The sequence below is a fragment of the Podarcis bocagei genome, assembly GCF_964188305.1.
Source record: "Podarcis bocagei genome assembly, chromosome: 7".
Taxonomy (NCBI): domain Eukaryota; kingdom Metazoa; phylum Chordata; class Lepidosauria; order Squamata; family Lacertidae; genus Podarcis; species Podarcis bocagei.
The window spans coordinates 34,395,465-34,419,015 of record NC_138132.1 but is presented as its reverse complement, the minus strand read 5'-3'; the positions used below and the strand labels follow the sequence as shown (position 1 = coordinate 34,419,015).

Below are 23,551 nucleotides of genomic sequence, written 5' to 3'. Positions count from 1 at the left end.
GTTCCAGCCAAACATCTATGATGCATCAGCTTAGGGGAGGCTGGCTTAGAGAAACCATTCTGTCCTATCTGCAACAGTAGAACAACACGGATCTGCCTTGCAGAGGTGTTGTAAGTAAGGATGGAAGGATCTGTCAGTTTCCTTTTTCTCAGTTTCTCATTTTTCAATCTTACATGCACTTCTCCTGGTTTATGCAGCAATTTCTGCAATTTCTTCTTTTTTCAAATCCTCATGGAAATTCTTCAGCATTTTAGTGCAAATTTTTCCCAACAAATACATTTTTGCCTACAGCTTTAACTTACATAATTTTTGCAAGCAATTTCCCCTACTATAATGCATTTTGTATGTTGTTTTCACTGATATTATATTCATTTTTATACCCATCTCTCCCTAATATATGCATTTTTGTAATCATGGGTTAGTTAGAGAATTGCATTGCAAAATTCGGATATGTGTGAATTTTGAAGGGTGGTTCTGTATTTTGATTCTCATGCTGTTTTGGAAAGTGTGAATTTGATACATTTGGTTTTATAATGAGAGCTGAGGGCTTAGCCACACTTCCTTTTGTCCTACTGCTTTCCCCTACTCTTTAGTGCTCAATCACAGCAAATGGCAATTTGTGTTTTCTCCGGATTGACAGTTGCTCTGATTTAGAGCTAAAGAGCAAGTTTTCCCTGGGAAAGGAGCAGGACATGGGGCAAACCACTGGAACCCATGCTTTCTAGGCACCAGACAAGCAGAGGTTTGGATGAGGCCTGAATCGAATTTCTCCCTCATCCGTCACTGTAAGGATTACAAGATAATGCATGGACATTTTTAAGGCATTATACAAACACCAAAGATTATGTTTTCTGCCTCTTTTGTTTGCTGGGACCCTGTTCTGATAGGAAGAGAAACTTCCTCAACATCCACCCGTGGAGGGAAATAATTTATTGAAGTCCTTCCACTCTGCCTGTGCCTGTGCCTGGGAAAAGCCCTTAAAGTAATATTCCCCATTTCATAGAATCATAAAATTGTAGAATTGGAAGGGACCCGCATAGGTCCTCTCGTACAGCCCCCTGCAATGCAGGAATCTCAGCTAAAGCATCCATGAGAGATGGCCACCCAACCTCTGTTTTTAAACCTCCAAGGAAAGCGAGGCCACCACCTTCTGCGGGAGACCATTGCGCAGTTGAACAGCTCTTAACTGGTCAAATGTTCTTCCTGATGTTTAGTCGGAATCTCCTTTCTTGTAACTTGAATCCAAGTCCTTGCCTCCGGAGCAAGAGAAAACAAGATTGCCCCATCTTCCATGTGGCAGCACTTTAGATATTTGAAAATGGCTCTCATATCTCCTCTCAGTCTCCTCTTATCCAGGCTAGACATACCCAACTCCCTCAACCATTCCTCTTAAGGCTTAGTTTTCAGACCCTTGATCATCTTAGCCGCCCTCCTATGCAGATGTTCCAGCTTGTCAATAGCCTTCTTGAATTGTGGTGCCCAGAACTGGACACAGTACTCCAGGTGTGGCCTGATCAAGGCAGAAGAGAGTGGAACTATTACTTCCTTTGATCAGAACACTATACTTCTGTTGATGCAGCCTAAAATAGGTAAAGGTAAAGGGACCCGTGACCATTAGGTCCAGTCGTGACCGACTCTGGGGTTGCGGCACTCATCTCGCTTTATTGGCCGAGGGAGCCAGTGTACAGCTTCCGGGTCATGTGGCCAGCATGACTACGCCACTTCTGGCAAACTAGAGCAGCGCACGGAAACGCTGTTTACCTTCCCGCCGGAGCGGTATCTATTTATCTACTTGCACTTTGACGTGCTTTCAAACTGCTAGGTTGGCAGGAGCAGGGACCAAGCAATGGGAGCTCACCCCGTCACGGGGATCTGAACCGCTGACCTTCCAATCGTCAAGCCCTAGGCTCTGTGGTTTAACCCACAGTGCCACCCGCATCCCTAGCCTAAAATAGCATTAGCTTTGTTTGCTGCTGCATCACTGTTGGCTCATGCTAAGTTTGTGGTCCACTAAGGCACCTAAATCCCTTTCACGTGTACTCCTTGGCAAGCCAGGTATCACCACATCTTATCAGATGATTCTTTACTATGGGATAGGAGCCCCTCATGCACCCAGGTTTTATGCAGCATCTATATGATGTCAATCTCATCAAAATGCCAGCCTGCATCTCTCTCTTTCCCCACCCTATTTAGCCTTTATGGGGGAAATCCATGCCTGAGGTATATCTCAATAACTTGTTCACAGTATTGAGCCCCCACCTGCAAGCACATCCTGCGTACCTACAAAATCTCCCCCCATCCCTGCTTTTCTTGCTCATTTTTCTAACTGGTCTCAGGCAACTTCCTCAGGAGTGTTGCTAGGTCATTAAAGGACGTGGGACTCAGCCAGTCTATAACATACATTTGCATAACATGCATATGCTAATTTTTTATGTAAGGATGCACATATAAACTGATTTTCAGCTTATATTTAAAGTGGGCGGGGTCAGACAATCCTGGTGCAAAAGGCCCAGGGCTCAGGTCCTTGCCTAACAACACCCCTACCACTTCCTCTTTAGATTTAAAGCAAAAAATACTTTGCTCCAGCCTGCTACCCTCCCCTTGGAGGTGGATATTGCAAAGTGGTGGGCTTTTATTCTGGAAGCTGCTGTTTGGCCACCTCCCATTTCCCCATCCTATTCCCAATGGCAGATCTTGGGGTCTTAAAATTCAGCGGCACCCTGTGCGATGCCAAAATTCAGCGGTCCACCCCACCTCTCACCTTCCATTCTACATCATGGTTGCAGCACCCCCTGTGGCGCCCCTGAGGCTCTGCACCCACTGTGACCGAACCAGTCACACTCTCCTAATCTGCCTCCGCTATTTCCCTATTTGCAGAGAAGGGAGTCCACCTAAGGCAGCTGCCTTCTAAGCATTCTTGCGCAGAGGTCCCACAAAATCAATGAAAGTTTCCTCCAAGCAAACCTGCTGAGGACAAGATTGCCTCTAGGAGAATGGAGACCAACAACCTTTCAGTAGTGAAAGGAGAAAGTCCAGTTAGCCCCAGTCATATGTGCTAATAATAAACATGAGCCACAACCCACTGGGAAGTTCTCCTGCACAGGCTTATTTGAAATGAATGAGAGAAATTGTGAGCTCAGAGGCACAACAAGATTTCTTCCAAGGTTGGAGGACTGAACCCAGAGCTCCAAACCCCACACTTCTTCCTTTCACATACGGTAAATGCTTGATCCCTTACGAAACCCCTCACAAGTCTGACTGTGCGTTCTATTTTGCAGAGGACTGGTCTTTATTTGATGCCTGCTACTCTGGTCTTAGTTCTGGCTTGTACATACTCACCTATGGTGAATAAGACAAACCTCTGGGAGACCAGGGCTGCTTCCAAGCAGAGAAGTGTTTTGCGTTCGAGTAAAACTTAAGATATTGACGGATGCTAAAGAAGGAGGTGGACCTGCCCTGCCAGACCCCTAAACTTTGTTGTGAACCATCTGCTTTTTGCTGGCTGAGGGAATGGTTGTCTCTTGGAAGCACTGAAGTGTTGGATAATGGCAGATGAAGTTGATGGACTAGATGGAATTGGCGGAAAAGACTGGCAAGATCCGAGACCAGGGAGAAGAGTCGGTGGAAGAAGACTGGGGAAAGTTTAAAGATCATTTATAGAAATATTGTAAAATTAATGAATGTTAGAAGAACGTTGGAATGAAGTTATATGGCTTCAGTAGAAATGTTATAAGGAATTAAGTATAAATAGATTAATAGAGTATTAAAGGAAAATAAGGTTAAAATGTGTTAAGATAATTATAGGATAGAAAACAGGGGAAGATGGATAGGTATTGGAATTAAGTATAAATAGATTAATTGAGCTTTAAAGGAAAAAATATGATTAGAATGCGTTAAGATAATTATAGGATAGAAAACAGAGGAAGATGGAAAGGAATTGCTGAAACAATTAACAGAAGTGGAATACAAAAAGGGAGGTGTGAGGAGGCCGAGGAAATAAGGGAAAGAAAGAGAAGATGTTGAAATTGAAATTTTAAATGGTTTTTGTTTTGTTCTGTTTTGTCTTGTTTGTTTCTTTTATTATGTTTGTTTGTTTGTTTGTTTTTTATTATTATTACGTTATGTATTGTATTGGATTGTATGTTTTCTTTTTTGGCTTTTTTGTAGTGTTCTGTTTAATTTGTTGGAAACTTAATATTATTATTTTTTTTTTAAAGAGAGAAGTGTTTTGCGTTCTGAAAGAGAGTTGGCGCTTTCCCTCTCCTCAGGCCATTGGTGTGCCGTAAATGGCTTCAGTCAGCCCTGCGTTGTCTAGTAGGTTTTGCAGACTTGCTTGCAAGGATATCTGAAACTGTATTTTTATGGAGGACAGAGAGGGAATCCTAAAAGGGCAACAGTCTACTGACCTCTCCAGTTGTTCACTTGAATGAGTAAGATAATGTTTGTGAGTGCACAAAACCACTGGCCTCAACCGATGTGCCAAGGCTTTAGCTCCAAGAGATTATTATGTGCACACTAAGTGTTCCTATTTAAGTGCCCTTGTCTTCTGGTACTTCTCCCAGATAAATCATTAGCCCTTTTAAGGGAAATGTCAGGATTCACCTTTTCCCTCCCAACAAATCCTGGCCATACTTCTGCTCTTCAGGGTTCAGCCCCCCTCTTTTGGGTCATTAGGTCTCTGTAGGCAGAATGGAGACCTTTTGACTTGAGTGTATGTGGGTGTATCAACACATGCACGGCAGCCTCAAATGCCCAGGCCCTGTCTCCTTTCGAACCATTCAAAACACCTATCCAGTATTGCTGAATGTGAATGTGTCGAGCACCCGCTTTCTCACAAGTCCAGGCAGATCCACCCCAAGATTAAATGCTCTATTGCATGTTCTTAGGAAACTGCCAGGGCCACTTTGCTTAGCAGCGCCTGCTTCAGAGGCGGTCACAGGAGAGGTCACTGCAAAGTGAAGGAACACAACCACTTCCAGCAACCTGTGGGGGTTGAATGGTGGGGTGTTCAGGCACTGCTGCGTGAGAATGGGGGGGTGTTGCAAGTACAGGCAAGCATTCCTATTTTTGTCTGTGCAGTGTTGGAAATCAGTGCAGAATGGGCACAAGGATTCCCCCTCAGTCTTTGGAGAGCACAGTCAAACTGCAAAACTGAATTGCCAGTTCACATCACACACCTCCCCCTTCGCTTCCTTCTTCCCTCTCCCCATCTGCTAGCTCCTAAAGGCAGGAACGTTCTCCCTCTACCACCCCCCCCTCCACTGCAGTGCCAGCCACTCTGAGATTTTATACGCTCAGACACGGAATCCACAAAGTCTGTTTTCTTTTTGAAAGGGGGTGTTGAAGAGAGAGGGGAAGAGAGATAATTTGGGAAGGGGGGGATTGCTACAGGGGCAGCAAGGGGTTTGGATGGAGGGAGTATGCCAATGGGGTGGACTGTAAGGAGGGTTTCATCTGAGCAAATGTGCAGAACCCATTTTGAATTCCACATGCCAGCCCTAGAACATGCAACGGTAGAAGCATCAGGTCATGGGTATCCCTAAGCATGTGCAGAGAGCTTTTCCTCCCAGGCAAGGGAAACCATCTCACTCCTATCTGTTTGGGATTAGGGTGGCCGGACTTCCAATAAAAGTTGATCCCACCCACCCACCCACCCACTCACTTCTCTGCCGAGGAATTGAGCATATTTTAAAAGCATCTGGTATTTTCCATCGGTTTGGGGTAAGACAGCTTTTCCTGGCATAATCGTGGTGAAACAGGTGAGTGGACCTCACTTTGAAGCTGTGTGCTTGCTAGACACCTGGGTGATACCTGCATCCCCCTGAATTAAAGGATAGACAACAGGAGATGCCCTGACCAGAAGAGAGAGGACAAGGCAGATGCCATAAATGCAGTACTGTTGATAGGGATTGCCTTCCTTGTAAAAGCATCAACACACACACACACACACACACACACACACACACACACACCATTGCTCTTCCAAAACCTCTGGGACTGCTGGGGTCACCAGGGCTGTTGCTTACCTTGGTGGGTCTGCCTGCCCCCAGGGGATGCCCACCTCAGGTGCGAAGTTTGAAGAGCAGGAGGGAGCGCTTAAGCCATCCACTGAAGGAGATGCTGCCTGCTGTTTTGACTGCTCCTCTTGCTGCTGCTGCTGCTGCTGCTGCTGCTGCTGCTGCTGCTGCTGCTGCTTGGCACCTTCTTCCTCCTCCTTCACCTGCTCTGCCTTCTGAATTGCTTCTCCGCCTCCTCTTGTATCAGTATGTGCCCCTCCTAGCAGGGAGAAGGGAGGGGCCCCACTGGCCTGCCTCTCAGCCTCATTGGCTGCAGCGAGTGCCTGTCAGTGCAAACTGCTCCAGGTGGGGCTCTGCCTTTTGCTCCTGTTCCTCAGCCCAGACCAAGGCTGAAAGGAGAGCTGCCAGGGCACGGTGCCTGCCTGGCATCAGGCAAGTCCCAGCCTGCTTGCCTGAAGGGCTCTCCCGCCCGACCCTTTTGTTTTTGGACAATAAGGGATGCTCATAAGTCACAGTGCTGGAGACAGATGCATAGTGCTTGGAGGAAAGTAATTGCAGCAGACTGCCAGCCCCAGTGCCGAGGCTCAGTTGCTACCCTCAGGACCCAGAAGCCCTTAGACAGAGTTGGAAAGACATCCTCTAAAAAGCCTCAGCTCTCCCTGATCAGGGTTCGTTCCAGCCCTTCTTTAGCCTGATACTCACACACAGCCACAGTTACATGCTGTGGAAAGGGGCAGAGAGGCAGAGCAAGCTGCTTTATCCCCAGTCAGTCCATTGCTCAATCTAGCTTAGTACTGTCAACACTGACTGGCAGCAGCTCTCTGGGGTTTCAGATAGGGGTCTCTCCCAGATCTGTCTGGGAGATTCCATGGATTGATTGATTCCTGCATGCAAAACATGTGCTCCCCCACTGACCTACAACCACAGGGTGAGCTCCCGTTGTTCGGTCCCAGCTCCTGCCAACCTAGCAGTTTGAAAGCATGTCAAAGTGCAAGTAGATAAATAGGTACCACTCCGGCGGGAAGGTAAATGGCGTTTCCGTGCGCTGCTCTGGTTTGCTAGAAGCGGCTTAGTCATGCTGGCCACATGACCCGGAAGCTGTCTGTGGACAAACGCCGGCTCCCTTGGCCTATAGAGCGAGATGAGTGCCGCAACCCCAGAGTCATCTGCGACTGGACCTAATGGTCAGGGGTACCTTTACCTTTAAGGAACCTTTGGCCCTCCAGATGTCGTTGAACTACAACCCCACCACCCCTGGCCACTAGCCATGCTTGCTGAGGCTGATGGGAATTGTAGGCCATCCCCACGTGGAGAGGCAGACGTTCCCCATGCCTGCTTTAAAGTAAAGGCAGTGTCTCTGCACATGCTGAGAGGCACTCTTGACTTCCAGCCTAAGGATGTGTTGGCACTGCAGATATGCAGTGGGGTGACTCCTGACTAAAGCCACATTACATTACATTTATAGCCCACCTTTCTTCGAAGAAGCTCAAAATGGTATACATACTTCTCCTCTCCTCACAACAACCCTGTGAGGTGGGTTAGGATGAGAGTGAGTGACTGCCCCAAGTGAGTTTCATGGCTGAGTGGGAGTTTGAATCCTGGACTCCCAGATCTTAGTCCCACACTCTAACCACTGCACCACACTGGCTAGTTAACCTAGCCTTGGAGATGAGCCTTGGAGGTGAGACCCTCCTCCTGCTTGAATCTGGCTGGGATATTTGGGCAAGGAATGGCAACAGAGCAAATAGGAGTTCTGGGTAAAGTAAACTCTGGACTCTTTTTCCAAAATGGAAGTTGGGATTCCAAGTTCTGCAACAGAACAGATGGATGGAAACCCACAAGATAGGGTGTGTGGTTGTGTCAAGACTGAGGGAAATGATGGTATAGAGTTTGGATTTGATATCCCGCTTTATCACTACCCGAAGGAGTCTCAAAGCGGCTAACATTCTCCTTTCCCTTCCTCCCCCACAACAAACACTCTGTGAGGTGAGTGAGGCTGAGAGACTTCAAAGAAGTGTGACTGGCCCAAGGTCACCCAGCAGCTGCATGTGGATGAGCGGGGACGCGAACCCGGTTCACCAGATTACGAGACTACCGCTCCTAACCACTACACCACACTGGCTCACACGAATTTAATGCCCAATACAGGATCTCGAGCAAGCTTCCCCAATCTACCGCCCATCCCCTGGGGGCAGTGTAGGAGCTGTAGTCAAAAAGTATATGGAGGGCAGCCGGTTTGGGAAGGCTGGGCTCCTGCACACTCCCTTGTTTTGTTTCTCCTTTCCCTCCTCAATGCCTTTTCAAGTGTCAGCATTTGCTCTGTAACTTCCTTGGGGAAGGGCCCTTTGGTTGATGAAATTCTAAAGCGAAAAGTAAATTCAATAAACTACATAGTTGTTAATAAACAAGCAAAGGCAACAGAAGCAGGTCCTGTAGATACCCCATGACTTGAAGGTTACTGGATGGGCAATGTATCTTCCCTTTTGACTCTGATCCTTTAAGGAATCCATGCCAGTTGGATGGACTGGTCCTTCCCACCCTTTGAGTGTGAGGAAAATCAACTACCTCTTCCCTTGCCCCACTGTTGTCACAATCAGCAGGAGCCCTCTGAGACCAGGCAGCTTCACTCTCCACTCAGCTCCTGGGCAGGACCGAGGTCTCACCTACTCCATCACTACACAAGGTTCAGACAGAGGGAAGGAGATACAGTTTCTTTTGTGAGAAATCTGTCGTCATGATCTTTAAAAAGAGGGAGAAGCAGATTTCAGAAACAAATGTGAAGCATTTCCATGGCAACTGCCCATGATATGGAAGATCCCCCCTCCTCCTCAGTGCTTCGCTGCAACAGCCTATCCTGAAGGTTACAGAGACTTTTTTTTTTTGAGGGGGAGCTTATTTTATAACCAAAAGGGACCTATGTGAACAGAAGGAGGGGGCCGGGCTACCTCCCCTGGCCCTCCAAAGCCAGCCAATCCTGTTTGAAATGTCAGAGAGAAACATTAAAGCAACCGAGACAGTAGAAATGGCAAAAAGGGGCATCTCCCTGAGGACAGCCATAAAGACACCAGGCTAGGGAAGGGCCCATCACTCAGGCATAGAACAGCTGCTTTGCATGAAGAAGGCATCCAGTTTCATCTCTGATATCTCAGGGGATGCAAGAGACCCTTCCCTGCCTGAGACCCTAGATGAAGTAGGAAATTTGGGGCACGACAGACTCAGTGTCTGAAGGCTTCATACGTTCACATGTAGAGTTCACTGGGAAGGACCGTAGCTCAGGGATAGAGCACCTGGTGGCAGCTTGGCATGGGACCAGGAAACCTCTGGAGAGATGGTGCTGGCCCCTGTGGACAAGCCTCCTTTAGCTTTGGGTCCTCAGGTATTATTGGACAGCAGCTTCCACCAGCTCCAGCCACCTTAGCCAGTAGTCCAGGATGTTGGGAGTCACAGGAGCCAACTCCTAGGGGTCAAGGTCCATTCAGGTCCCCCCAATAAAGTATTTGAGGAGACCCCCCCAAGTTAATGGGCATTGCCATTCAAATGGTGTGCATGTATATTGTCTTGTGGCTGATTATGCAGGGCTTGGCTTACCTGACCCACTCCCCCCCGCCCATATTTTATTCAAGTTGGCACTCCTGATGGAAAGCGTAGTCCAGCAACATCTGATGACCCCAGCGGCGTAGCGTGAGTTGTCAGCACCCGGGGCAACGCAAGTAATTTGCGCCCCCTAACCCGGGGCAAGGCAAGTAATTTGCGCCCCCCCCAACCCCTAACCTGCGAGTTGCCGCTGGCGCTGCCGCCCAAACGACGCCGCTTGCTCGGAGGAGGAGGGGGGCAGAGAGGCGAGGAAAATGCAACGGCCCAGCAGCTGCAGCAGCACCGGCGGAGGCGGGGCTGTGAGGAGGGGCTGCCTGGCGCGTCCTCCGCGGCGAGCGCTGAGAGCCGCTGCCTGCCGGGCGCCTTCAGCCCAGACGCGCGCACAGCTCGTCGGTTCCGCGAAACATGCGGCTCCGCTACAGCCTGCGCCCGAGGCTCTTCGGCGACTCCGGAGGCAGCGAGCGCGCCCCCCCCGAGATGTTGCGCCCGGTGCGGCCGGCACCCCTGGCACCCCCCACGCTACGCCACTGGATGACCCAAAGAAGCTTGGTGTAGACAATCCTGAGCTGTACTGGCCAAGGCTCTTGGTGTATATCAAGTGTAATTAACCCAGCTGCCTGCATTTTTGGACTGCCATGTGGGGGGGCTGTCATGATGAACTCTTGCACTTCAAAATTTACCATTACACCATTGTGAGTGTGTGTGCATACCAGGGCTGGCTGGTGCATTAGCTTTGATGAGACAATTCCAGTGCTTTCCCCTTCAAAAACCTGCTCTGTAACACTGAATATGAACAAACAGCAACTTGGGTTTTCTGTGGATTGCCATTTGCTCTGTCAAAGAGCGGGGTTGTGGGGGGCAACAACAATACCCACTTAGACAAGGCACTTTAAAGTGCAGACTGGTGTTACCAACAGGTTTGTGAAAGGGGGGGGGAGCTATCAATTAAAAATCCCGCAACATTTCCCCCTCCCCTTTCCATGATCCTCTGAAGCCTTGAAATATTTATGAAAGATTAATTGAATCAGATAATTTGTGAGGCCAAGGGAATCTAGGATCTCTGACTGTTGGGGTAGGGGAGGCAGGATCCACCTTCCAAAGCATTAGCAATTAAGGTGGATTGTGTGTTTTTTTGTCCCCATTCCACTTCTGGAGGTCAATAGATCATTGGCTACTGGATCATTTTCTCTGCCAGCAAAGCACACACATTCCCCAAGAGCATGGAAGAAGGAGGATGCAAGGGTAGTTGTGCGGATTGTTTTCGTTTTCATATTACAGTCTTTCAGCAGAGCAAAGGCATTGCTTTTCATGCATCAGCTAGATGCAGAATTAAAATGCAAGCACTGTGTAGCATGTATAGTGCTATGTTTGGCAACACCTTTTGCTACAGCCAATATCTGTCTATAATGTATACTCAACAGTTTGTCCCATGGAGCAAAGTTCCCTTGCAATATTAGTTAAAAGTTTTTTTTTACTTTCAGATTTCGCCCTTTTTATTGCTTCCTGTGGAGTGCAAACTGGGGGATCAGTGGTGAATTGTCTCTCAATAGAAGAAGACTAATTAAGAGATTATTCATCACTCCTCCCACAACTGCATTGGACAGGAAGGAATAAAATGAGCTGAATCTGCAAAGAGGAATTTTTCTGTTCAAGCCACAATAGCCCTTAGAAGTCTCCATCCCACATTGTTTTTCCACACTTGGTACTGCAATTGTGTTTTGCTACAAACAATCACCCTGAATCAGGGTGTCATGCAGGGGCGTTGCAAGGGGGGTGCAGTCAGGCCCGGGTGTCATGCCTGGTGTGTGTGTGAAAAAATCCCCCCCCCCCCCGTGTGGATTGGCGTGGTGGTGCTCTCACCCCCGGCCGGCAGATCACAATTTGAGCAATCGTCGTTGTGAAAATCTGCCCGCTGATTGCACAAATACGTCCAACGATTAGCCTGGCACCACTGGCAGGCGTTATTTGCACCCCCCGGGTGGTGGTGGTTGCATCCCCGATGGGCGCTTTTATGCAATCGGTGGTTGGTTTATTGCGATTGCCAGGTGGCGTTGGCACCCCCAGCGGGCTAACCCTCTCTAAAAAAAGGTCATCAACTCAGGGCAACGTTCCCAAAAATGCAATGTGGGGTGACGACAAAAAAAAATCGCACTGGGTACCACCTGACCTTGCTACGCCTCTGGTGTCATGGACTGGTTGGACGCAGAGGAATGGTGGGAGGAAGCAGCTGGAGAACCACCAAGGGATGAAGGCTCAGAGCCCAGCAGTGGTGGTGGGAGAATGATGAATAGTAAGAGGGGAAAGAGAAGAAAAGACTGGAAGGAGGAAGCTGAATAGGTAACAGGGCTTAGTGAGCTGGGAAAGTCTGTGGCAGAGAGCAGTCAAGAAGCAGAAGCAGAAGCTGAAGCAGGAAAGTGGAATGAGGGAGGCCAAGAGGCAGAGAGCAGCTGGGCTGGTGGAGTCATGAGGGTCTCCCCCCTTGTCTCCCAGAACCAGAAGAGGCATGAAAAGGGCAGAGGAGAGGTTGGCTGCCTGCAATTGCTTGGCAACTGATTTCATGAAGGAAGACCACTGGGAATGAGCTGCTCTGCTCATTAGGCCTGACACTCAGCCAAGTCTGTGGAGGTCATATTTTTGCTAGTAAATAGTTAACTCCATCTTTGACGTGTGTGATCACTGATTAGCACACTCCTGTGACACACAGAGTTTACCTTCTTAGGATGTCTTCAGGGTTACTGCTATTGTTATAATTAACTCAGTATATTTATTAGTTCTGTTTTATTTTGGTGGATATACATTAATTCATGTTCTTGGTGCAATATGACAGTGGTGGCTGCTTTTAAGTAATTCCTGTGTGTATAGTATAGTTTTGTTATGTTATTTTCCTGTTTTTTAAAACTTGTGTGACCCATTCCAGCTTGCTTTAAAAATGTGGAAGATAATTTTTTAAAAATAACTCATTACATTTTGCCTCATCCATGTTTCATTGTCTGTATCTTAAGCATTTCATGCCTTCTTAAATATTTGTTAGCTGCCCTGAATGTTTCCTAAAACAGAAATTGGGGAGGGGAAGCTGCCTTACACAGAGTCAGGCCATTGGTCCACCTCCCTAAGTACTGTCCTGGCTGGCTTCCCTGGTTTCAGGCAAGGGTCCTGACTTGGAGATGACAAGGACTGAACATTCAGCCCTTCCACAAGGAAAGTAAATAATCTACTACATTAGAAGCTTAAATTCTAAGACACTTGATTTGCCATGACACTGGATCAATACTGAATTGAAAAGTAGAAGTAGCTGTGTGAGCCCATAAGAAAAATGTCAAAATGTGACTTTTATTAGGCCACAAAAGGGCATGCCAGTTTTTGAGCTCTCCAGAACTCTTCACCAGATTATATGGTAAATGGGAGGCAGGGGAGAGAGAGAGATTGGCTAGTTATGAAGCCGGAGAGTCTGCATTGGGTACAATGCAGTAATCTGTTACCTGATTACAGTTCTAGACAAGATGAGTTATCAAATACATTTTGAAGCTAGGTAGTTTTCATCCTGCTCTAGACATTCTGCAGTTGCTTGCTGGCTTTCGGCAGCAGCAGGAGGCAGTCCTGCCTCTTATTTTTCCAAAATGCCCCTCTCTTTTCAAAACAGAACCTCCAAGCTAGAGCCATATTTGAAAGGATGTCATGACCAAGGCGAGACCAGCAGAGGGTGCAGGAGGACATACTGTAGTTATGAGTTTTTTAAATGCTGGTTTCTACAGAATGAAGCAAAAAGTGGTGAGATTCTGATCATAGCTGTCAACTTTCAGATTTGAAAATAAGGGATCAGCAGCCTCGAAAATAAGGGATCAGCAGCCTCACCTGTCCCGGGGACAGTCTACGGGATATCTAACAATCCGGGATAGCAGTGGGAAGCAACGGGAAACGGCGCTGGAATAAGGGAATTTCCTGCAAAAAAAGGGAAGGTTGACAGCTGTGATTCTGATCCATCTATTTTCAGGCATCCAGAAGTCAGAGGGCACTTGCCCTCCATGAATTTGCCTAATCCAAGCCATTCAAGTTGGTGGCTATCACTATCTCATGTGGTTTTTTAGTAGTAGCAGGCATCTAACAAATGTAATCAATAAACAATCTAATTTAGAGTACAGTGATAACCTCTACACGGGGCTGTTTGAAAACTTCAGCAAGTTCAGAATGTTGTAGCCAGGCTATTGAGTCAGGCAAATTATAAGAAACATATGACACTCTGCATTAAAACAATGGCATCACTGGTGACCCATCTGTTTTCCAGGCACAATTCAAGGTGCTAGTCATGACCTACAAAATCCTACAGTGGAAAACCAGTGTGGTGTAGTGATTAGTTTTGGGCTAGGACCTGGGAGACCAGGGTTCAATTCCCCACTCAGCCAAGAAGCTTGGACGCACAATGCCAGATTGGGCAAAGTCATGCCAAAGCCATGCGCCAGGCTGCCGTGCTGATTCAAAATGGAGCCCGGCACCAAACACAGAGGAAGATTGTCTCCCCCTCAGGAACCCTCATTTTGAGTTGGGCCCGGATACTTTCAAATGTATCTATACTGGCACAGGTTGGAACCGTCACAGAAGTATGGGCAACAATATTTTCAGAACTGTGTGAATTGCTGCACATTGGTCTGGACCATTATGCCAAATTTGGTGACGTCCCAGCAAATGTGGTGACAATGTTTTCAGAGCTATCCAAATTAGTGCAGTTTGGCCCATCACACCGAAAATCAGGTGATAACACGCCAAAGTCATATTTCAGTCCACCATCTTGATTCAAATGGTGCCTGGCATACCAGTCTACAAAGACCACTGCCCCCACCCCATGAACTCTTGTGCCGAGTTTGGTGATATCTCCAAATCGACCAACAACTTTCCAAAATTTACAGTAGACACACACACATGGGATACTTCAAAGAATAGCAAAAATATATTTCTAGATTTATCTGGCAAGGGAAGAAACCAAGAATAAAATATAAATTACTATCAGATACGAGAGAAAGAGGTTTCGCTCTGCCAGATTTGAGATTATACTATGAGGCATCTTGCATTTGCTGCATCCGGGACTGGATAATTTTGAAAAATGGAGATGTGTTAGATCTAGAACGACATAATAATAGATTTGGATGGAATGCATATTTATGGTGAAGGTACACAAAGGCTTTCAGAATCATATAATAAGAAAATCATATTTTAAAGTATGGGAGAAGTATAAAGATTTACTAGAACAAAAAACACCCTGGTGGCTTTCCCTGTTAGAAGCACTATCTGTGAAGAAAGTAAGTATGAGGACAAACTGGCCAATAGAGGTTAACCAAGGTAGAAAACCAAGTAAAACTAAAAGATTTTGAAGAGGTGAGAGAACAGGTAACAGATTGGTTAAAATATCATCAATTAAATTGCTTTTTTAAAGCAGATAAAAAGAAATGTTTTAGTTATGAATTATCAAAATTTCAAAAAGAGATTTTGGAAAATAACTACTGTCTAAAATGTATGATTTGCTCCTGGAATGGGGTACGAAAGATGAATAGGTAAAATCTGTGATGATAAAATGGGTGAGAGATGTGGGACATAATATACAAATGGCGGATTGGGAGAGGCTATGGAAAACCAATCTGAAATTTATGGCATGCTCATAATTGAAAGAAAACTGCATGAAAATGATGTATCAGTTGTACTTAACCAGAGTTAAACTATCAAAAATGTATAGAACAAGTAACATATATGCTGGAAATGTAAAGAAAAAGAGGGTACCTTTTATCATATGTGGTGGAACTGTAATGTAATCAAAAAATTCTGGGAAATGATATATAATGAAATAAAAAATGTTTAAATTAACCATTGTTAAAAAACAAGAAGCTTTTTTACTAGGAATTATAGTATTCCAAAAGAACAGAATAAATTATTTATGTATACAGTGGTACCTCGAGTTACAAAGGCCTCAGGTTACAAACACTTCAGGTTACAAACTCTGCTAACCTGGAAGAATTACCTTGAGTTGAGAACTTTGCCCCAGGATGAGAACAGAATTTGTGTGCCGGCGGCGCAGCGGCAGCAAGAGGCCCAATTAGCGAAAGCATGCCTCTAGTTAAGAACAGTTTCAGGTTAAGAACAGACCTTCGGAACGAATTAAGTTTGTAACTAGAGGTACCACTGTACTACAATGGCAGCCCAAATATTGCTAGCCCAGAGATGGAAGGAAGAGACAACCCAGACAAAATAAAAATGGCAGACCAAGTTGATGGACTATGCCAAAATGGCAAAATTAACTGGGAAACTTAGGAACCAAGAAGACAAGAAATTTATAAAAGAATGGGAAATGTTTATAATGCATATGCAAAATTATTGTAAACAGGTTAAAACATTAGCAGGATTTTAAATACACTTGTAATGTAATAGAAACTATAGATAACTTAGGAAAACGAAAATTTTGGAGAGTACTGATATGCAGATGAAAACAGAATTAAGAGGACCCACAGATGGGATGGGGGAAGTCAGGAGATTCAGAGTAATCTCAATATGTGAATGTGTAGGACATTTAGATGTAACTTTGCCACCTTTCTTCTTTGTTTTTTTCTCTTTCTCTCTCTTTTTTGAAAATCAAATAAAAAATAATAATAAAAAGATACACACGCATGGGAAAGACTGCATTTTCCCATACAAGTTTGCTAGGAGAGGCTTGTCTTTTTTTGTCCCACCGATATCCGAAGCACATCTAGTGGAACTCAAGGGAGGGTCTTCTTGGTGGCTGCTCCCAGGCTCTGGAACTCCTTGACAAGGGAACCTGGCTAGTTCCATTTCCGATGGCCTTTGGCTAGTAACCAAATGATTTTTTTATTTAGACCAGCCTTTGGCCCGTAAGCTGACTTGAAAATATTTTGCATTTTGTTTAAGGATGGGAGAGAAATTTGGTTTGGCTTGCATGTTAATGCAAACCTATCTAATTCATACTTCCTGAAACAATATGTGAATGGAAACATCTATCCTTTGAAATTCGCACTTCACTGAATTTTGTGGTGCACTTCTCCAACCAAAACAGGAGTACAAAAATGTGTGAACTGGGGGGAAATGTGCATAAAAATGCAGATATTAGTGAAAATAACATACAGAAATGCATTATATTATGGGAAATAATTTGCAAAAATGCAAACATTAGGCAAAATTACATTAAAATGTATCTATTATGAGACACGGGCACTAAAATATTGGTGAATGGTTAGGTCTTTTACTTATTTATTTAAAGCAAATTTATGTGGGAAATGGGGAGAACTGAAAATGGGGGGAGGATGAGAAGCAGAAAATGACAGATTTATCCACCCCCAACTTGGTTTGAAATGGTTACTTTCATTGATGCTTAACCGGCCTTGTTTTTATTTTATTAATTTTGCATTTGATTGCTGTTTAATTATTAGATTGTATTGAGTTTGTATTGTTGTTTTAGCCAACGTATGCAACATATGGTGGGAAAAGGGGATGCAAACTGAACAAATAAAGGAAAAAAAACAAGAACTGGGATGTGTCAAACAGGGTGCTAGTGCGTTGTGTCTCTTCAAGCATCCGGCCCTGGGAGAAGAAGGCCTCCTCTGGAGGTCAGCTTGATCTGGGCATCCCTCCTGATTGGCTCACAGGGAGGGGAGGGTTTTATTGTCTGGTCTGAGCATCTGTCCTGGGGCAGTTACACAACAATGTCCTGCATTGGTCCTCATTTGCTTGTTTACACACCTTCCCATTGATGATTTCTTTACCCTGCCTCTTTTTTGCAGCAAAAGGTCTGTTGTTGCTTTTTTAAAAGTGGAATGTTGCACCAGAGCTACAGAACTGCCCTGTAGACCTCTGGGTATAGGGTGGTATATAAATTCAATAAATAATAATAATAACCCTTTAATCTGCTTTAACTGAGCATTATCCCCTTGGATCCCTCCTGCAAAATACTGGAGGCACCCCAAGTGTGGGGGGAGAGAACCAGCCCCAACACAACCATATCCTTTTTCCCATGGTCGGTTGCCAACGTTTTTTACCAGCCCTGCTCCTCTGCCTCCAATAGCAGCCTGAGACGCAGAAAATAAACAAGTGGTATATTTTGCTGCTACTTCTCCCCATGCCAGGAACAGTTCCTCTCGCTAAATGTTTATCCACCAAGTGGCTGTTAAAGGCTTGAAAGCAGGGAGAGGGACAAGCCCCCTCCCACCTGCATTCCTTCCCGGGAATTATTCCAAAGATATTGGGGAGGGAGGACTATCACTGGAGAGAGCGTCACAATGGAACCAGCCCCTGGTGTCTCTTAGCACTCCTCCTCCTCCTCTCCTTGGGAGTATGGCAAGTAGCAAGAGGTATCCTGGAGCCAGAAGTCAGAAGGGAATCTTGTACAGATAACCTCCAGGGTCAAGCTGCAGAGCTGAGAGAGGACCCTCCAGGAGGAAGGGAAGGGTGTCGGTGGGGGTGGGAGAGAGGAGACCCTGCCACGATCTGACCTGGTTTTTCCTAGAAGCCTCTTTCCTGATAGGTTGCAGCATCAGTTGCACACGAATGAATCTTTTTTTGCAGGGCTCTGCTAAGCACAGCTATGACCATATATGGGATAGTTGAGGATTGGCTCACAGCAGCAGCAACAGCGGCGGCGGCATCTGAGGTAGAGAGAGGAGGGGGTCCCCGGTGGGCAGTTTTCTGTGTCACTGTGCAGCTTCCTTTATACGCACAGTCAGCTCCTTCCAAGCAGAAGGCAATGCCTTCCCCTTAGTAGTATTGTATCCCCAAGGGGGGGGGCAGGGCAGGGCCCCCTTGGATTGCTTCTTGCTGCGTGCGCTCATGGAGAAAAGCTGCCTCAGAAAACTTCCGTCCGTTTCTGAGTACAGGGTACTGAGGGAATCAGAAAGGGTACGGAACAAGACCCAGCAAAAATATCAAGCAGGAGCTAGCATTTAGAGGGTGCTTCTAGGGTGCTTAAAACACTTCACATACTTCACCACAGTTGCGGGGGGTTGGACTAGATTACTCATGGGATCTTCCCAACTCTACAGTTCTAACAAGCCTTCAGAGGTAAAGGTAAAGGGACCCCTGACCATTAGGTCCAGTCATGACCGACTCTGGGGTTGTGGCGCTCATCTCGCTTTATTGGCCAAGGGAGCCTGCATACAGTTTCCGGGTCATGTGGCCAGCATGACTGAGCCACTTCTGGCAAACCAGAGCAGCGCACGGAAACGCCGTTTACCTTCCCGCCGGAGCGGTAACTACCGTATTTATCTACTTGCACTTTGGCGTGCTTTCAAACTGCTAGGTTGGCAGGAGCAGGGGCCAAGCAATGGGAGCTCACCCCATCGCGGGGTTTCGAACTGCCAACCTTCTGATCAGCAAGTCCTAGGTTCTGTGGTTTAACCCACAGCGCCACCCGCGTCGCAACAAGCCTTCAAAACAGGCTTATATCCTTATCTTAAGATGCTGAATATGGAAGGTGTTAGCCTGCCTATGGCCACCTTGTGGGTTTGCAGGTGGGAGGGTGAGATTTGATTGGGGAGCCTTCCTAATTCACCAGCCGCAAGGCAATCAACAGCTACTAGCCGCAATGGCTCTGTTCTACCTCCACTGTAGAGGCATTATGCTTCTGAATATTAGTTGCTGAGAACAGCAGGTGGGCAGGGTCCAGCTTGCGGGCTTCCCACAGGCATTGAGTGGGCTGCTGCAAAATTAGGCTGCTAGACTGGGTGGGCCATTGGCCTGGTCCTGCTACAGGCTCACCTTATGTCCTTACAGTAATGCTCATGTACTAGCGGTCTTTCCAGTTCAGTGCAAATATCACAACACATTAATGGAGAGTGGTTAACCACCTGGAGAGAAGCTTTCATAGCCCATAGCATGCAGTTCATCCTCCTAGAAACTGAAATTGCTCCACCTCCATAGTATCACATTCCACATGGCTCCTAGTCTGAGATATACAGCTGAAAGTAAGGGGGCACCCGCAGTGTGGGCATCATGAAAAGGGAGTGTGCTAGGCAGGCAAGGCAGAACTTTGTGGTCTCCCAAAGTCACCCCTTTCTGCCTTGTGGACAGGGAGCAGGCTGAGGCAGGTGAAAGCCCAGTGGCATTCATCCTTTGGAGGCTGAAAACAGGGAGGAGTAACACATTTGTTCACTGAAGTGAGACAGGACCGGGAAGCCTCTCTCAACCTGGTGCCCTCCAGATGTTTTGGATTGGGATTCCCATCTGCCACAGTCATCATCAGCCCCAACATCATTCAGCCTGTGGGGTGTTGGGAGCTGTAGCCCAAAGCATCTGGAAGGCACAGGGTTGAGAAAGGCTGGCTTAGGACCACATTGCCCATCATGTTGGCCTCCATCTCCTTCAATGTCCTCTGCACAGGAGCATAATCTCTTATGCCTTATACCCTCTTGAAAATCCCGGCACTGAACACCCTCCCAATTTTTTGTTTGTTTCACTGCTGAGATGCACCCTGAGCTTAGGATGTCCCTAGAATTGCAGCCCTTTGCACCTCACAGCGATAATTACAGCACAGGCAACAATTTGCATTTTGTCTTTAAACACTCCAGTGGGACCAAGCAGTGATGAATTTCAGGGTGGAGAGAGAAAAGAAGATGTCTGCCCATGATTGGCTGTCTCCATGGAGATACAGGACTGACCGAGCCACCAGTAGAGATGCTGAGCAAGGCACGGAGGACGGCCAGTCACACCCTGCCTGCCTGGTGCCTTTCCAAGGGGGCAGATGCATTTTGCCAGAATGCCTCAGGGCATCCAAGCAAGGGGGTCTGTGACTGGTGTGGGAAAGTTGCCTTTCTCAGTCCAGGTGGGTTGGATGCTGCAGCCTACAAGCAAGTGTGTGGGAAGCATCCTGAGGACAGGTGTGCTCTGACTACGGACAGAAGCAATACAAGTAGCAGTTTGAGGGCAACAGTATCTGGATTTAAAGTGTGTGTGTCAGAGAGGTGCCAGAGGGTATCAATGAGTGCTTCCTGACGGCCACTATTTTGCAAGAGGAATTCAAGCATATATCAGATTTAGGTTTGCACAATTAAAGAGGATCAAAGCATTTCATTCATTCATTCATTCATTCATTCATTCATTCATTTCATAAAGTTTATACACCGCCTGATGGTAAAAGAAAACTTCAGAGCAGTTTACAAAAAGATAAAATAATAATGGCAAGAAAAATTCACAACCCTAAATTAAAGCATGCAAAAGTTAAAATACTAAAGCAGATTAAAATTACTTCAACTTCCTAAGCATCTGGGTTGTCTAAACAAGAGTTTTTAGCAGGCACCAAAAAGAGTACAGCCTGCTAATCTCAGTAGGCAGGGAGTTCCAGTTTAAAATAGACAATAGGCAGCAAATCCCAAAAAACACCACACACAACCCAGACCTTTTGCGGGGTGGAATGTGACAGGAAAATGCACTGAAACATGTGGCATGAACAAATGCTCACCAAAGGTCAGACATAGCCTAACCTCTGTGTAAGCTTTGCGCAAGCAGATCAGGATGGATGCTCTGTAAATAGTTACCTGGAGGAACCTGATGCTTGTGGCCATGCTGCAAAGGAAGAATGCTCTCAGACTGGAGGGCTCACAGTGGCTCCCACCACCCACAGCAACCCTGAGAGGATCCTGGTGGAGCACCTGCAGAGAGGTTGCAGGAGTGCATCTCCTAGGAGTGGCAGAGTGGACTGGGTCACCGTACCTGGGGAAAGGTAGCTTCCTTTCTCCCCAGGGTTTTCTGTGGATGGCCATTTGCCCCAATTCAGTGGTAAAATGTGGGTTTTCCTGAGGGAAGCACCAGGACAACAACAAAAAACCTACTCAGACATGGAGCTTTAAAGTGCGGACCTGTGCCAAGAAAGCACTACACAAAAGGACATCTGGATGAGCCCTGAGTGATGTGGAGAAAGCCCACTTCACTTTTTCAGTTGTGCCACAAGCTCTGGGACTCAGCCCTGTTTGCAAATAAGGTCTCTGTTCCAGGTCTACCCAAAAGGGTCCTTCACTACACCCTACTCTGCATCAATCACCATTCAATATTTTTCAGATAGAATCCAGACCAAGGGCCAGGTGGCTTGATATGCCCAGTTGCAGAGTTTGCTATATATGTACCTACAGTGGTACCTCAGGTTACATACGCTTCAGGTTACAGACTCCGCTAACCCAGAAATAGTGCTTCAGGTTAAGAACTTTGCTTCAGGATGAGAACAGAAATCGTGCTCTGGCGGCACGGTGGCAGCGGGAGGCCCCATTAGCTAAAGTGGTGCTTCAGGTTAAGAACAGTTTCAGGTTAAGAACGGACCTCCGGAACGAATTAAATACTTCACCCGAGGTACCACTGTACTAGCCGCAGTGCCTGGATTCTACCTCCACTGCCAGAGGCAGCATGTCTCTCTGAATACCAGTTGCTGGGAATCACAGGAGGGGAGAGTGCTGCCACCATCAAGTCCTGCTTTTGGGTTTCCCACAGGCATCTGGTTGGCCACTGTGAGAACAGGATGCTGGACTAGAGGGGCCTTTTGTCTGATCTGACAGGGCTCTTCTTATGTTCTTATATCTAACCAAATAATTAAAATCAGCACTGGAGCTTCAGCGAGGGAATTCAGGTCCTAGATATCTGCTTTCTCAGCCTGTCAGAGGTATGCCATCTTGCCTCTTCCTCAGAATCTGCAATCTTGGATCCACTCCACTGGCCCTACATCCTACAGTCAGACCCTGTAAGGCTTAGCCCATGCTTCTTTCCGTCCTACCCAGAGAAACGAATTATTCCTCGCTGTGGGGCAACTCATGCGTTCTGCATCGCCAGCTACATTCAAAGGCGGAGAGAGTAGTAGTGGCTGCTTGTCAGTGCCGATCAGCATCACCTGGGTTGCCACTTGCCTAAGATGAGAGATCTGGTTCAGGAGGCTAATGCATTCATGTCAGGCCCGGAGAAGCAGAAACAGCCCCCTCCCCACCACGTTCCCTCCTCGACCATCGTGCTTTGGGAATGGGGCCAAGACGCTTCCCTTTCCCTCTCTGGGCGACAGCAGGCAGCTTTTGTGCCCCAGATTTCCGTGCCCCTCCCTCCTCGTGGCATTTGCAACCCAAATGGATGAGCCAGCAAAACTCCAGCCTCTGCAGATCACCCGGCCTCCTCCTCCTGCTGCCTTCATTCCAAGCGGATGCCCACCACGAGCTGAGCATCCCTAACCGCCTTCAGAGACAGCTGTTGTCATCATCACCAGGGTGTGTCCAGAGGGCTGTTGCTCTAGAGTGCACAGCTGTGAGCCTGGCGGGAGGGAATGCAGGCAAGCAATTTAGAAATAGGAGGAAAATGTGGGAGAAGAAAGTAATCTTCTTTCCTCACTTGCATTAAACCAGACCTCAGGATCACCCACTGACACTTAACCACCACCAGGTTCACTGGGCCGGACCTACCATTAAGCAGAGTAATACAGCTGCCTCAGGCGGCAGATGCTGCGGGGCAGCAGTGCCAGGGAGATGCTGAGGTGTGCCTTGCCTGCACTACCTTAAATTAACCTTCTGTTCACCCACCTCCTGCTGTGGTGGATGCTGCCCCATCAACAGTGTTGAAATAAGAGCTAACTAGTAATCTAGTAGGCTTCTGTACCTAGATGGGGAGGGAGCATAATCTTGTCTTTTGCTTCAAGCAGCAAAAAGTTTGTGACTGGCTATGAAGGTTCTAGTCAGGAAGCAGAAGTTATGGAATTTGCTGCCACAGAATGAAGGAATGTTAACAAAGACGTCTTGCAATAGCCTTTACCTAACCTCCAGGTCGGCGTGGCTTATGAGAGTTGCAGTCCAGAACACCTGGAAGGCACCAGGTTGTGCATGGCAATCTGCGGCCTCTGCCGCTACAGATGAGACAAGGTCAAGGACCTTTGACATTGTCTGTTCAATTATTCAGTGACACAAGGGGGGGGGGGGGAATCAGGTGGATCTGTT

At 46.9% G+C, this 23,551-nt stretch overlaps 1 protein-coding gene across 2 annotated transcripts in view; it reads right to left on the bottom strand.

The window, feature by feature from the left end:
* HPCAL4 (hippocalcin like 4) overlaps positions 1-23,551 on the bottom strand; it is a 44,109-nt gene that overhangs the window by 14,206 nt on the left and 6,352 nt on the right. The window contains exon 1 of one of the 2 annotated variants that reach the window (XM_081202511.1): positions 6,027-6,189. The exons of the other annotated variant lie outside the window; for it this stretch is intronic. The gene's annotated coding sequence lies outside the window, so the exon portion shown is untranslated. Of the gene's footprint in view, positions 1-6,026; positions 6,190-23,551 lie in introns of those variants that run through there. 2 annotated transcript variants of the gene reach the window in all.